Source organism: Xiphophorus couchianus, chromosome 7, assembly GCF_001444195.1.
Source record: "Xiphophorus couchianus chromosome 7, X_couchianus-1.0, whole genome shotgun sequence".
NCBI classification, from domain to species: Eukaryota; Metazoa; Chordata; class Actinopteri; order Cyprinodontiformes; family Poeciliidae; genus Xiphophorus; species Xiphophorus couchianus.
The window spans coordinates 22,850,278-22,865,754 of record NC_040234.1 but is presented as its reverse complement, the minus strand read 5'-3'; positions in this window follow the sequence as shown (position 1 = coordinate 22,865,754).

The window sequence follows — 15,477 nt, the reverse complement described above, 5'->3', positions numbered from 1 at the left end:
CTTTTCAACTTTGTGTTACCTTGATATACTTAACTTAGTGCTAAATAGATGATAAGTTGTGGTGACGAAAAGTGGCAAAACTTGGAAAGGTCCATAGAGTATGAACACTTTTCAGAGACGTTCCATTTCAACCACATACATTCCGAAACTGCTACTTAATGAAGCCTATAGTTCTGTATTTAAGAGGATTATTTTTTTGATATTCCTGATGTAATATTCTTATCCCAAATGTGTTTTAATTAGGGCTTGGATTTTGATTTAAATTATTATTTACATTGACTTTAACACAGTAAAAACCTTTACGAAATTGATCACAATTTTTTTATATAAGAAAGTCCTGAACCAGAACCTTTGTAGTTACTTATTTTTGGTACACCTGTAAATCAAACGCACAGACAACATCTGGAAGCAACAGTGATAGATGACAAAGCCGCTTCCCTTAGTGTCCCAGTGATCCTAAGAGCTCTGCTGTCAATGGCTTCATGCCCCTGGTAGGGTAACTGACGACCTGTTTCAGTGTTGAACACAGTAGCAGAGCAGCCAACAGCCGGCAGCCTCCCCGGTAGGAGAGTATAATAGTGCATTGTTCCATGTTCCGACTCTTAACTCTGCTCATCTAATCAATAGTTACATTCATTCGATGCCTCTTCCCTTGTAAGCATACAATGCTCAACTGTTTTCAATGTGCCGCTTCCCTTGTCGAGTAAAACACTCATGATGTGCAAAATTAGAAAACTGCTCCTCACACCCTTCCATTCAACCTGTGGTGTCCAATAATCTATTCAATAATTATAGACTCCAAAATATCATTTTGAAGTCAGAACGATTTCAGATGCTTTAAACTTAAAGAAATATCAAGTTGGTTTGTAGCTCGGAACTACAGGAATAAGGTTGAGGCAATTTTAACGTACCTAAACACACAAGTGGGTCGCTTGAACTAGCTAGAACTACTTTTTAAAAAAGTTTTTTCATCGCCAGAAGCATTCCATTCCTATTGTTTCACCATGGAATCTTAAGCAATGATATTTCTGTGCAAGAAAAAAATCATGTGTCTGGCCAAAACACTGGGAGGCATGACATTGTGGGCTAACTCAAAGCTGCGCTGGACAACATCCAGATAAAAGTGGCAGGATATGTGAGTCATTTAAGCCCCATCTGGGGCGAGGACTGTGCATGCAGCCCCACAGCTTTATTACATGTGGCATGAAAGGACTGCAGCACAAGGCTTTATTTAGACATCCTTGAAGATCCCTGAATCTGGACCCACTGCAGAGTCAACATTTGACCTGGAGGACATCGGGGGGGCAGCCACATGGACAGCTCACTCACACAAGTAATGACCCAAAGAAAACCCAACAAAACATCTAATTTCCAGCAAGGTTTCCAGCTACTACTCTCTGTTCCAGCAAAGAATTTACTTTATAGGAAGATCATAAAGGTATCAAAATGTCATTTGTAAATTTAATTTAAATCTTTTTAATCATTTCATATTATGTTCTTGTTTCCTCCTCTCCCAATTTTCCAAACAGTAACTCTGAAGAAATGTGTCCGAAAAGGTGTCGTATATCTGGGAGTGTTATGGAAAAGTATGGCTCTGATTTGGGCTGAGCACATCATTTAAAAAAAGTCTGTTTCTAATAAGCATCACAGTTGCTCTAGCTGCCTTTGTCAAAGTCACTAATGATGTCCCAATGGACTCGTGATTCTGTAAGGAGTGTTAGTTCTGCTTGAGCTGAGCTCAGCATTAAAACTGTCTCATCCTATAACTCCAGCAGATCAGGACAACGGGCCTTCTTCTTCACTCTTAGCTGTCGAACAGAAACTTATAGTAAAACTTCTACTCCTGCTGCTTCGTGACTCCTTTTATTTCACTTGGATGGTGAGAATTGCTCATATGAAAGTATAATACTCCAGAAGGCTAATTATTTAAAAAAAAAAAGAATATTGATTTTAAAGTATGAACATTTAAAGTATGAACCTCAATATATTTGTAATTAGGTATTAAAAAATGTGGGAAATTATTTAGCAGTCAAAGCTATTCTAGGTTAGGTAGAGATTGTTTATTCTGAATATAACACAAACGATATATATTCATTTAGGTATTTAGTTTGCAAGTTGGCGAAATAGAATATGCATCAACAGACAGTAGCTTTGTTCCAGTGACCATGTGATTGCGTATTTCAACATTTAGAAAATTAATTTGCTAAATGGAAACACGGCAAATTAAAAAGAACAACTTGTTTTTCCACTGAAAAGTTTTGGCACCAGGATGAGGTGGTTATTCACCCATATCAAAATTTGTTAATTTTGCATAGGAAGAGGTTTTTCCCATCATACGAGTCACGTGATCAACAAGCGGATGTTGCCACTGCCACAAACCACAATGAAGAAGATAGATTAGTTCCATCTGGTGATTCAAACAAAGTTTGTGAAGTGAAAAAACAAGATTTTTGTTGCTTTTGTCAACTGAAATACTTTACAAGTCAAAATATGAGTCATACATACACACACACACACACATATATATATATATACACACACAGTATATACTGTATATATATATAGTGTATATATATATATATATATATATATACTGTATACATTAGTGACGTGTGGTGAGGTTCATATGTGAGGCACTGACTTAATCATAATCAGATTTGCAAATAAAGACCCCCTGCATTTTATTGTTTACATACGGAAATTCTGCTCAAGCGGACAACACTGGAGAGCAAAAACACTTTTCTTTTATATGCCATCCACAGCCTCGCCGCCGCAGTAGAATAATTCCGTAACTCAATGAAACTTGGAAATGTAGGTATTATTAATTTAGTGCTTGTCATGATGGGAGCTAATCGCTTGATCTACATACAGAATGACAGACCAGAAGATCTTCCAGAGGAACTGTCTATTGTGGATTTGTGGTTCTTCAGGCAACACAATGGGAAATTTGAAGGGGAAACCATAGGCGAAGGACTCAGACAACACAGTGGGTAAAATCCAAGGCACCACGTGGAGAAACCGTTACAAGCAAAACACTCAGGTGTTTGAATGCTGGTGATCCACTAATCTTATGCTCCACACTAATGAAGCTGAATACCTCGCAGGTGTGTCTGGTCAGCCATAGAGGCCTGAATGCTAACATTAGCCTATCCCTCCAATGACCTACTCTAGATGTACATACAGCTTCAGATGTATGTACATCTGAAGCTTCGTGTCAGATGTTTGCTTACAAACTAAGCTAAGGTGGGTTTCAGGTGAGCATGTTGGAACATTATAGCTTCCTTAACTTGGCTAATCCGTGTTGAATTGGAAAAATTACAGTTATCATGCTGAAACCCCAGAACGAAACATATAGCTATGTTTCCATCCAACTGTCATGCAAATTTTGAGGAAACTTTTAAAATGTTGCAAAAAAGAAACAAAAAAAAAGAAAATGCGAATTTAGCATGTTTCCATCTACTGGTGTGGAGTGACTCAACCAGGTTGTCATTTCGTCAGATGTCGACGTTAATCACAGCTGTAATTGACAAGATGTAGCGGTTGCAACCTAGCATAGAACGCACATCTCAATACTTCAATATGAAAATAAAACACATTGATGGAAACATGGTTGCTATCCTTCACTATCAAGAACAATGATACAGCAGTCAGTTGGTGAAAGTTAGCTTCTAGATTAGCAATGTATTAGTCTCTTAGACCATGTAATACTGATGAAGTGCAGTGTTGCTTTAGTAACTATTTATATATAGTTACATTATATATATATATGTCAGAAAACATCCTGGTTTTAACACCGCACATTTTTTGCTTATTTTCATGCATATTTTTTATTTTTGAAGTCAGTGAAAATCTAATTTTTTGTACATATGTGAAATTAATCTAGCAATTTCAGAGTTTTGGTCAAATTAATTTTTTCTTTCATCTACAATGGCCCTCATATGTTGTTGTAGAAAACAACAAAATTGACAGTGATACTTTTTTTATACCTCTTTTCCCTTTGTATACAGGGCTGCTTCACCCTTAGATTAGCATTATCTTAACTGTGCCTTTAGTTGACCACATTTTGAGGCTGAATTGAGACATACATACCTCCCAACAAGCAGACAGGCTGTTTTCAGAAGTGCCCTGACATCAAATATTTAGGTGAATATGAACTAAAGTGCTGATACATCAAGAACCAGGTGAATGAAAAGTTGTTGATCATAGTTTTAATATATAACATTAATGTTGATTTTTGTGTTAACAGTTTTGCTAACTTCAGTGACACTTATTAAATGCAAAACTTAAATTTAAACAATGAACATGATCAGCTTGGAAAAGAGAGTAAAAATTTCCAGCCTTTCCTCTCAATAACGTGATTTCTCTCTGCACTGCAGACATACAGTATTTACTCTATGTTATGTCAAAAGCAGTTCTATGTTCATAGACATAAGGCAGGGCGACCTCAAGGTTAATATTTTTCATATCCTTTCAGAAGTCTTTAAAGCCCAGTGCGTTTGTGCGGAACAAGTAGGTCAGAAACCGGAACACCACACAGATATTTTTGTCTCATATGAAGAATTAACCAGATTTTCTTGCATAATAATTTCAGATCAACGCAAACCAGAATGGTTATTTCTGGTCAAACCTACACTGCTTCTTGATGTTGAGTAAATTGTGATCCAGATGGGAGCTACTGATGAAATACTCAAAACAAATAGTGTTTTTTTCCTCCTGTTGGACATTGTTTACAAGCAGGCTGTCTTCAGCTGGGCAGTGAGGCTGTGTTTGTTTTCAGACTGCTCCTAAGAACATCAGCAGAGATGCTATCTCCATTTCCATCTGATCTGTCCAGGTAGAGCTGAGCCGCTGGCAGGCGAAGACTCCTTTGGACCAAATGGAGTCGAGGTATTTGCCTCTCAGGCATGGGAAACGAGGTGGCGACTGCAGCTGTGTGCGAACTGCTCCAGCAATCAGGCCTTTTCTTTGACAGCATGAGCGCACTGCCAATCAGAAAAAAGTATAGCCATAATTAAACGTGATTTATTATGAAGTATTTATATGTGTTACACAGAAATGGAGATTCTGTCATAAGATAGAGCATGCGAACAGGAAGCTGTGAGTCCTGGAAATGGTTTATGACATTAGCAAAACTGACAGAGTTTAGGTTAGAGACAATTTTCCATTTCCATTTTTTTACTCAGTTTTCATTGTGAAAAAGAAAGACACAAGATATGAATTTATATATTATATATTATTTATATAGAAATACAATATATATTGAAGTTACTCAGAGTTATGCGTGGTCAAGCCTGATGGCTACAGGCAGCAATGTTTTCTGTGGTGCATCTTGTTGTAAAGAGTCTCCGGCTGGAGGGGCTCCTGTAGCTTTAACTGTAGTTTTAACAATTTCAGCAGCATCACACACTAAACACATTTGGTGTGTAACTCTAGCTGAATTAGAGAAAAGTTAGATACAGTTGGCAAAAATACTGAAAATGAACTAATAACTGCAAAAAAATGAGACAAATGTAAATTTAAATTCAGCAGTCATTGAAATCAAGTCAAACCCGGACCAATGTTTGCTTTCAGGAAAAGCAATAACTGTGACCTCAGTGTGTTATTTTTGTAATGGCTAATTAGAGGGGTCTTGTTTCCGATTAGCTCTTAATGTCACTTACACAGACCATTGCCTTGTTTCCATCCATATTGAGTTATCCCTCATTGAGTGTCTTTGCTCAAATAGCTGGTACCAAACATCCAATCAGCCTGTTTGTTTTCGTCCTGGATAACAAACACGACAACAACAACGATACGGTCGTTGAGTCTGGGTTTTATCCCACTAATTTTGCCATCTAATGTATTTCTCGTGATTGCTTCTCAGAAAAATAAATTAATGAAGAACAGACTAAATTGCTTAAAATAATGAAATTCTTCATTGCAGAAATGACATTGGTATCAAGAGAACACTTCTCTCTTCTCTTTATTTTAATGACTGAAATATTCCAGTTATATTTTTGGTTTAAATGTTTCCATCACAACCATGAAACCTATTATAAATTTAAAAATCTATAGTAACCAAAAAACAGATGTTGCTAAATGGATGAATGTGTGTTTCTGTTCTTTGTGGTCAGCTGTGCTTTTGCCTTCAACTTTCATATTTATTCTTTTTTATTGTCCAACTGTGAACTTTGACCTGAGGCAAAAGAATCGTTATGATGTTCTGGGTTCTCTTGTGACCCTCTGGGTTAGGCGTAGATGTTGTCACTAGCTGTGTTTCCATTAACCCCAAAAGTGCATCATAAAAATTACAAATGGAAATGCTTAATGCTTAAATACAAATGCTTAATGGAAACATGGCAATAAAATAAACATGTTTTCAATTAAAAAGTTTTTGAGACTAGCTGAGGTGGTTTTTTTGGCAGCATTGAAATAGATGTATTTTGCAAAACAGCAGTCGAAACACTTTTTGCATCACACAAGTCACGTGATCTACAGCCAGATGTTGCTACTGCTGGAAACGACGAAGGAGACAACTGGAATTGTTTTTGTTTTTTCAGACAACGTCCACCTGGCTCCACCAGAGCTCTCATAGCATCACAAATCAAAAAAAGCTGTGTGTCGTTCCAATGTGTTGAATCCATAACTTTAATGTAAAATCTCCGACTACAATTTCCCCAAAACACCACATATCATATCCCTGAACTGCAATTTCAGGGAAAATTCCAAAGGGATTAATAAAGTTTAATAAAGTTTTATTAATTTTTGGTGTGTAACTCTAGATGTAACTTCATCTTTTATTAATAAAGTTCAATCAATCAATCTATCTATCTATCTATCTATCTGATGTCTGTCTGTCTGTCTGTCTGTAGGGGGCGACTTTCCATTCCAAAGTCTGAATAAAACACCAACGTCTCCTCTGATTGGATGAAAGATGATGAGCGTTAGCATCATGACTGAATCATGAATATTGTCCATTTAACTGTTTACATCTGTTGCTGCCATGATATTTAATGATTTATCATGTGAACAAGCTTTCTTATTTAATGGAAACACCGTAATTGTGAAATAGGGTTTTTTTTTTCAACATCAGCAGAATACAGACAAAGATTTGTGCACATTTATAATGGAAACTCAGCTTCTGTGGTTCAGTTCCAAACTCTTCAAAATACCTTGGACCCTTTTCCAGACAGAAGCGAATGATGTTCTCGTCTTTCTTGAATTAGTTCAGAAAGAAACATTCCAGTTGCTTTAGTAGATCACTTAGCCTACTTCAAGTTGTCATACAGGTTCTCTTTCAGTGATTTCTTAAATAAACTGATGGAACTAATCAGACCTGGTAAGTGAAACTCAACCAAAGGATATGGTTAATCACGGTTAGTTCATGATTTAATAAGACAGTAGAATACTTTTTCACCTATGGTCATGTTGGTTTGAAAATCTTTCCCCTAATAAATGAAATTATATTTAAAAGCAGTGGTTTTATTTGTTGAGGTTGTCTTTGTATGATATTAAAATTAGCTTGTTGATGTGAGACATATAAGTGTGACAAAAAGAAAAATGGCAAACAACATTTAATTTGCTCTGAAAGCAAATTACATAAGATGGTGAAATTAGTTGTTAGCATTTCATAGAATAAATCACAAATTTCCCCTTTTTTCTGATAAGTATGGATCTCATCTTAGTATCCTAAATTATGTATCTAGAACAAAAAGTACTTCTTTGTTACTCTTGTGGACAAATGTTTTCTACATCTTTGACTCTCCTTGATCCAAATATTAATCTCCAGCTGACCTATTTTGAGCATCATTGCTTTGTACACGAGGGAGATGAGAAAAATGTGAAGCTAACTTGAGGAAAAACACACTTTTAATTTACAGAAGGGGATTAATGTTGTTCTATTTTAGGTTAAGGGAGAGTTGACACTAGTTTTTCCTGTATATACTGTAGTCACTTTCAGACGCATCCTGGATTGGTGGCAAACACCTTGCGGTCAGTCAGTCACAGGATTTTATTTTATTTTTTACCAGCAGTGCAGAGCGAGCAAACTCTGGGAAGAACTGACCTGAACAGCAAGATAAATCCCACGTTCTTCCTGCTGTGAGGCTGTATTACTAACTGACGCAGGAATATGTCACCAGGGGATTTATAAACAGCAACATGGAGTTACTGACTATATTCAGAGTTTTTGTCTTCTTAAATTTACACTTCAAACACAATAAATCCAGTAAGCCTATTTAAGGCTTGCACAATTATGAGCAGAGGTATCGACAGTGCACAAGAAAAAAAAATGTACAAGTTTACGGAACGTAAAACTATAGTTTCATTCTTTCCTGAAGTGAACTAAACTCAGGACTTGCTTGTACACTAAACTTGCTTCTATCCTGATTTTGTGTCAGGGACCTTCAGCACAGATGATATGCTAACAGCATGACACAATAGGAGGGCAGAGGGGGTCACTGAACAGATCAGCTGATCTGTAGCTTCCTCTGTCGTTCTTCTGTGAGACGTGAGTTTGAATCTGGCTTGTAAAATCTTTACAAGTCACTGAATGCCAGCGACGGGCACACTTCTACTAATTTGAGAAAGCGCTAATCAGAAAAAATCATTTTTTGCTTAGTGCTTTAGTGGTTTTACTACCTTTAGCAGTTTTGTGAACATTAGCAGTTTTGCTAACTTTCCCGAAACAGCTAATTTACTTGACTGTTTTGTAAACTTTCATTGAATACAGTTCAATGTCTTGAAGTTTTGGTTATCACTTCCTGAACTGTACAGGTAATAAATGTGTAATTTTCTTTTTTTTTCCAACTATCCAATGCTTTGTGCTGGTCTGTTGCATAAACCAACAATTAACAGAAAAAATATGTTTGAAGAAATGTAAAAAAAAAAAAAAAAGTTTGGGGATATGAATATTTTTGTAAGGCTCCGCAAAATAAAAATAAAAGATTGTCAATGTGGTCCTGTTAAGAATGACTAACATTTGTTTTCAGATGGTTCTCCTGGTCTGTGAAAACCAGTTGGTGAACAAGTGTGACTCCTGCCTGTTGACCGATCATCATGTCAGCCCCGGCCTGCAGGTTCAGGGTCGCTGCCTCATTTGTGGCTGTTCTTATCTGCAGCCCTGGCTCTGCTGTCGCCTCTCATCAGGTGTTGGACCAGAGCAGAGGACAGCTTTCACTACGCTCCATTGACTTGTCCAGGCCTGTGAAACCCAGCAGCAGCCACATTAGCATGTTAGCATGTTAGCATGCATTGTGTTAATTACAGTGCCACAAAAGGATATGCTTACTACATTAAAAACTCATTAAGACCCAGTTTTGTTAGTCATTGAGATAGCAAGACAGTAATCAGCACTCGGGTTCTTCTGATCCTTGGTGGATCCTGCTTCAGATTAAAGTGACAGACAGACGAAATAAGCAAACGAGAGGATTTGATGTTTCTTTGCTTGCATTAAGCTCCTCTTTGTCCAAACCAAATCAAAAGGTATTGAGAGTTAAATGCACTCAATGTGAGTGTGAAATCAAACCGTTTAAACCATGCATGGTTTATTTGATCCTCTCTCTTCAAGCGTTTTTGCTTTAACAAGCTGCAGAGATAAGATGTGCCAAGTGTACTTTGAGTGTTATTTATGGACTCGGTGGGAACAGAGCTTCCAGAAAATCAGCAGTGCTTCACAGGCTTTCAGAAAAAGGAACTTTTGATTGGAGATTCCCGGGTGCATTTGCTCCCCCCTCTTCCCCACAGTGTCTGCTGAGCAACTCATCTGTTCCTAATATTGCACACTTCTGGAAACCTCTGGAGCTAATGCATTACGCTAGTCCACCTGAAAAACTGCTAAGGGTTTTGTGAGAGACCTGCAGGAGAGGAGTCAGTACTGATTGTGTTTTAGACAAAACATATAGTGATTGAGAATAATCATTAGTTGAGTGAGTGAGCTCTGATGCTGCATATGAGATTTGGAACATTCTGCCACATGATGTAGTCTTGGAAAAGAAGAAAAATAAGTCACAGCTGTCTACCTGCAGCTTTCTCACGTTTTGTTAAATTATATCTAAGAGGTTCAATGTCTTGTAATGGACTTCTGTTGCAAGCTAAGGTACATTTATTTTTATTTTTCAGCTTCATATCTATATTTTATTTCATTATCATTTTATTTTTGCACCATGATCTCAAAGCAATTTCCTAGCTTTGATAGAATGGTGTCAATGGCAATAAAGTGATTCTGATCCACAGGGGCGCCTGCCGAATATTATCAGATGGTGCCACAATACTATCACTGCACCTGACCCTCAAGAGCACAAACCACATCTCCAACACACATCATGTGTGTGTCAAACAAAACCAGCACAAACTTAAACCACACAAATACAGGCCACACACGCATAATATGCTCATAATATCATTCTGGATGGACTCCTCTGCCAGGACTCAACTGGCTTCTCTGCTCCTTCATGTCCCTTAATTTAAGTATAGACTTCATTGTAAAAAAGCAGTGAATGTGTCCATATGAAATTATTTCATTCAATTCAATTCAGAAATAATGCTGTTGAATGAAATGCAATTTGAAATGCAATGGTTAAAAAATCAAATCTGAGTTAAATTCCCTTCGTCATTGTGATTGTTGGTTTAAACATCAGAAAGTCCTCTTTATTTAAGTGGCTGGTGAGTGCATACTTCTTGTATTGTTGCTATACTTTACCCTAAGTTGATGAAATGTTGCTGCTGATCCCAGTGGTTTTGTTTCTGTTATTCCTGCTTCTGCTTTATTCTTTATGTTTTATTAAAGTCCTTGGTTCCACATCCATCCACCTGCTGCCTTCTCTCTGCCCCACGTCTCCCATCTAGCAGTATTTACCTGACAGGGGATGTATTGAGTTATGTTACAAGGCTGTTCCGATAATTGCTTTTTTCTCTAAAATGTGAAATAAACTCAAACTTTCATCAGACTGGCAGGCTGGTTTCACTGCAGCATCCCTGGGTCAACATTTGATTTATCTAACATTTCATGAGTAAACAGTGTATCCACCTGGGTTCACAATCCATCAGAACTTAGAGTCGACCAACCATGAAATATTCACAGACAACATACTCCCTCAGAAATTCATCTGTTAAAATTATTATCACAAAAACTTCCAGCCTTTGTCTTTTCCATCATTCCTAAAATGAAGCAGAATTTCAATCAGAAACTGGAATGTGGTTTTAATATTCCAGAAGTATTCAAACCCCTTGAACAATTTCACCATTTGTCGTGGAGGACACCGCTAGCTAAAGAGTTAGTTACACTCATCTCAAAGCAATATATCCATAGGAACATATTTGTAAGTAACCTTTATAACTACAATATGTGTCATCAGAAAAATACAAAAACCAGCCACAGCACTTTTAAAGTAACACACTGGGGTTCTGTCCTGTCCCTTTAAACACAGACTCAGAGTTAAAAAGCTTAGTTTGCCGCAATGATCATTTTAATACCCATAGGAACAACCAATTCAACCTGTATTAATGGTAATCACAATTTTCTATGAGTTCACACCAAAGTTCTCCTTCAAGGGGCATTATGCCTGTGCATTATGTTGTTCAGTCTCTGCCTTGAAAATGTAATTAGCTCCTGTGTACACTTCAGATTTAGGTCAGATATTGTTTTTCGAGAGGTTCGCGAATATAATACAAAAACTAAGATGTTCTCTGCCACTCTGTGTTTGTCATCGGACAAATCTGGGACACACTGACCCACATCCAGCCTTATGCCTGCCTGAGTAAATTCAGAGCAGGCAACTGTGGGGAAGCACAGGCAAGCATTTATTAGCCTCCTTTGTTTTTTCATTTACACAAAATGATAAAGATGTCTGCAGAGTATAAGAACATATAACATTGCAGTTGGCAGCAAAGACGCAAAGACATTTTTAACTGTCTCCATTTGATTATCAGCTGTGTTAAGTGAGAAGCTGCTCCTGATGCTCAACTAGCTAATAATCAGTTGGGTGGCATCCTACTATTAGGAGTTGATTTTAGCAGCACTGCTGACACCTTTGTGGCGCAATCATTGCCACTCAATTACACACCTTTGCTTGTGAGGGTGTTTGACGGTTGGTCTGATGTCCTCTGTCATAACAAATCAACAGCGTCTGAGTCACAAGCCAGGTCTTCCCACAAGGTCACCTTTAGCACAATGAATTCTCTCCTTTATGACACCAGACATGCAAAACTCCATCTTAGAGTGTGCAAAGGCGTCAAAAGCCACCGATGTTTGGAACAAAAACAAACCGCACTATTGATGTGTAAATCATTTGGGAGTAAAGAACGGTTTTGACAATATTACTGACTCCTGAGGGAGTCAGGTGGATGTGGGAAACCACAAGGAGATGGATAGTGCATCCCCTTTGTGAGAACATCATGTTTCAGTGCAACACGAAACGGTGTCTTCACAGCACCGCCTGCCCATAGCCCTCATATCTCTGACATATCGAGACTCGAGTGGCAATGACTGCTGAATGGCTGATTTCCAAATGCCCTCATGCACATGAAACAGACATCTGTCTGTTGCTTTAGATAAAGCCTCAAAGGAAGTGAGTTACTTCAACAATGAAATCCAAAGAGCATTGGTTTTTCACTGTCACCCAAGTCTGGTATGATTTTGCTTATTTAACTGAGAATCTATGTATTCATCCCTTTATGAGCTGAAACATTGAACAGAGAACTAATGTCTTAGTTCAGGTCTACTCGGTTAGAAGGGTTTTCCAGCAGTGCTTGGTACCAGCCCCTTATTTTAGAACCTACTTCACTGGATTTCCAAGCATGTTGAAACAGGCTGAAAACTTCAGTGCCAAAAATCTTATTTCATGCAACACTAAGGTGTTAAAATGTTATAAATTCATGAAAATATTAGGTTGCCTTAAATATGTTAATCACAAATCTTATATTGTGGCATGTCAGAACTATTTAAAATTTTGAGTCACCTGCAACATATTCATTGCGTTCTGTGACTCTAGGCTAATACTTCAGGATCGCCCAACCATCCGCTATATTTATAGTTTCATTGGTCTGAAATTTCATTCAAGGTAGCATTATAAAAGTCATAAAGTCTTAAATTGGACTTACTGACACCTTCAGATACCCTTTTACAGGAAAAAACCTCCAGTAAACCTGCCTCAGTCCAAGCAGCCATCAGCCACAAACACAGCGATGGGTCAGAGAGAAAGTTGTCAGATGGTTTAACGCAGGTTTAGATTATAAAATGATATCCAAACATATATATTGTTTTTACCTGTGGAAATTTCACAGTTTTATCGATGCTTGATTGTTGTACAGCAGAATTTCCCAACCTTCCCCTATATATTTTTTTTTTACCCCTCCTCCAGGGGGTCTTTTGTGGGCTCTAGTGTCCCTTATATGACAGTAGGCTGACAGGAAACAGGGAAGGAGAGGGGGGAAGACATGCGGCAAATATCGTCGGGTCCGGGAGTCGAACCCGCGACGGCCGCGTCGAGGACTGAAGGCCTCCAAATACGGGTCGCCCTAACCACTACGCCACCACGGCACGCCCAACCTTCCCCTATATTATTTTATAGTTTTTCAGTCTTAAATTTTAGTCAAGATGCCATTAAAAAGTTTGTAAGTCTAAAATTCCCCAGCCTGTCAGTTTAGGTAGACCACCATGTGATTGCACTGGTGCCATACTTTTTAAGTTGGGTGTACGCTGTTTCCTAATTAGGTGTTAAATGAGGTAGAACATGCAAGCACAGCAAACTTTTCAGATATTTTTTTATTTACATATATTAAATATTTAAACACTGTGACTGGCTTGGTATGGGTCAGGTCTTGCTAGTATGCTAATTCATGTCATTACATTTCCAATTGCCATTAGTGAAACATTTTCTGCTTCAACTGATGAAGCAACTGGTAATGAGTTGCACTATAGTACACAGTACATATCATGTAGAAAGTGAACCCAAAAAAGTAGCTGTGATCAAGTCTCCTGCAGAGTTTTAAAGCAGGGAGATGTAAGATTGGACTCTTTCTTCGAGGTTCCACATCAGGTTAGAGTCTTTAAATCCAGTCTGTCCAGAACTTTCACTCACAGTTAGGCTTGGAGGCGTGGGATTAACTATTATTTCCGTTGGGATCTGATCTGTCTTTCGGCCAGACCCAGTATGGACTTGTTTAAGGGTTTGCCCCTGCTGCCTCTTGGAGTTCAAAAAACATTCCTTGGGCAGCCCTGTGCTGTACATGTCAGTTTCTACAACAAAATATGTCATGAAACTTTCAAAACTTCAGCCCCAGCCTCCTGTTTACTCTGTCTCCAGCACAGCATATATAAAAAAAACAACTGTTTATTTATTCTTTCTCCACTTTGGGAGCAAATATTCCCCCATCTGAAGAAGACCAAACAACTCCAGCTCACAGTAAACAGTCATACGCAGACAGGCAGACTGTTTGTTGCCGAACTGAAGTAATAAATCAAAGGCGGCTGGTTGGTTCAGAGGTCGAGAGGCTGAGTGTAGCTGGAAGGCTCCTGAATTGGTTCTGCGGTGCTTCAGATGATATCCCTGCACAGGACTCTGCTGCATCCAGAACAAAACCAAAGATCTGATAGCAACCTTAAGTTCTGAGCTGACAAATAACAAAGTATCATCTATAGATTATAAGAAGCATCATGAATGAGAGTTTTCTCCTAACCCTATTAAAGGGGCAGGGCTATACATTTTCCAGGCATAATCTAGTAACTATGTTTACTTAAGATGTTGTAAAGATTATATATATATATATATATATATATATATATATATATATATATATGTGTGTGTGTGTGTGTGTGTGTGTGTGTGTGTGTGTGTGTGTGTGTGTGTGTTTGTGTGTGAATAAAGAGTGTGAACTCTTTATTCACACTCCTCTAAGTGTACCTTCTCTATGAAGTGTTTTCTAAGCCTCATGTTTGTAGTTTCAGATAATACACACGGAAAGGTTTTATTGAGCATTCCAAAAGAGTGTATTTCTGAAAGAGGAGGTAAGTAACCAGTACGAATGGTGGGTGGAGGGGGGATGTTGTGGACGAGGTCAGGGTCAGCACCAACACAGGCTTTGTGTTTTCTGCTTGAGCAGCTATTCATTTCCTTCACTGAGCTCAACGCTGCAGGTCCACTGGAGTTTCATTTCCAATTCAAACACTGTTTTCCTCTCCTGCTAAGATAAATACATTCTCATCATAGTGTGCGATTGTTAAATAAGCATCACAGAGTGGTTTCTGTGCGTAAGGAGCGTGGTGACAGGTGTGTTCAAACATTATTCCACAGAGGTGCCCCCCAAACACTTGTTTTAATGCTGCTCGCTGTAATCCCCGCTGATTTTCCTGAGTCTTACACGATCTACTCCTCGCTCAAAGTCTGCTGGAACATGAAAGTCTTACATGTTGTTTTAATGTCTTTCCAAGATTGCTTGATTTCGCCTGAGCTTCCACCTCACAGAGCAGCCTTCCCCCACGACTCTCCCATTCAGCTCCTT